Source organism: Hibiscus syriacus, unplaced genomic scaffold (assembly GCF_006381635.1).
Source record: "Hibiscus syriacus cultivar Baekdansim isolate YM2019G1 unplaced genomic scaffold, ASM638163v2 tig00112281_pilon, whole genome shotgun sequence".
NCBI lineage: Eukaryota > Viridiplantae > Streptophyta > Magnoliopsida > Malvales > Malvaceae > Hibiscus > Hibiscus syriacus.
This window is the reverse complement of record NW_024063292.1, coordinates 385,432-387,091: the sequence shown is the minus strand read 5'-3', so window position 1 is coordinate 387,091 and position 1,660 is coordinate 385,432. Positions and strand designations below refer to the sequence as shown.

General features: G+C 38.2%; 1 pseudogene; it reads left to right on the top strand.

Annotated features, from left to right (window-relative positions):
- Positions 1–310: 310 nt before the first annotated feature.
- Positions 311–1,074, top strand: LOC120177072 (annotated as a pseudogene).
- The last annotated feature ends 586 nt before the right edge of the window (positions 1,075–1,660 follow it).

Here is a 1,660-nt window from a genome sequence, read left to right as displayed (position 1 = left end):
CCAGTATATGAGCGACAACTAAATGGTCCACTAATGCCTAAAAAGGGTCATAATCAAAGAAATACATGTATGGAGGAAACAACCACCCATAATTAACAAAATTCCAGTGAAGTGGACGCCAAGAAACTAGCCCCGATACTAATTATAACTTTCCATTAGCTTCCTCTAAGTTAAACTAATTATCATCCAACTCCATTACTAACCACCTTACTTTCATCACTATCCTTGTATGTATTAAGAGGAGATCCTTGTCATCACTCAGCACCTGTGAATTATTCATTCCACTGGAGCTGACATTTCTCCCCGAGCCATGGAAACGGAAGATGGAGGTGGCGTTGATGTCGTTGGACGGGTGGAGATCGATACCAGAGCACCCTTTCAATCAGTTAAAGAGGCTTTCACATTTTTCGGAGAAAAAGTTCTTGCTGGTGAAATTTATGCAACAAGACCAAAGAGGTTTTTCTCTATATACTTTGAAATCTGAATATTATATTTATATTATTTGAACTCGAATATTTGAAGGATAATATCTCGCATCCATCTCCGAATTTTTTTTTTTTTGTTAGGTGAAAGCTCAAGCAAAGTGAAAGTGCGAAAGGTGAATCCAAGATTGCAGACTTAACAGCCGAGCTAGCAGAAATAAAGCAAAGCTTGCAACAGGCACAAGAGGAAAACAATTCCATGTCATATAGCATAAAAACACTTAGAGAAGACCTTGAACAATAGAAAAAGGAGCTGCAACAGTTTAAGGCAAGAGAGTTCCAAAAGCAACGGTTCGATCCCGACATAGAAGACTTCAAATTCATCAAAAACAAGACAATGACATGGACGAAGAGCCGCAGGATCAATTCCAAAAGAAGAGAGTCGTTAAATTTGCTAGCCCTCTTTGATTAACCCAAGTCATTGTCAACAAACACGAAACGCCAGAAGGAACAGACAGGGTTAAGAAACTTAGAAGGAACACATTAATCCCCATTATCGGATGGCTATTCCCTAAGAAGAAAGCAAGCCAAGAAGATGACCATCAGTCCCTAAGAGCAAACGAGGTCCAGAGGCATTATTAGCTGAGACCATGCACAAAAGGTTGGAGCTTGTGTAGTAAAAGTAGCTTAGTGTTACATAAATTTGGAGTGTGATTGATGTTTATGGATTCCACTTGTTATACCTCGTTACTGTTGTCACTTTCTCCCTTCATCTCTACTCTAAAACTCACTGACTCGAGCATCGGAACCGCATCCGAAGAACAGTTTGATACACATGGGGTTTCAGTATCCGTTTGTGCTTATCATGCAAACTAGAACATTTTCATGTTTGGTTAAAAGTAGGTACAAGAACGAAGGATTCTTTGAAAGTCAGCAAGTCGGCTGAATTGAATTTTAATAAATGTGTGTAGAGTAATGAATATTTGCACATGTAAGCATGTGAACCTTATAGAGTTCCAGTTAAGACGAAATGTTTGCTAATCTGTTTTTAATATAATGAAGCAAAACCCTACATTCTAGCCACGGATTAAGTCTTGGGGACCATTTTCAATTCTCACGTTATTAACAAACTGAAGCAACTCTTGGAAAAGACATTGTTTATTTACCCTGTTTTCTGGAATATTTGTCCAGTTATGCATATGATGAAGTCATTATGATATATACACAGAAGAGAAATG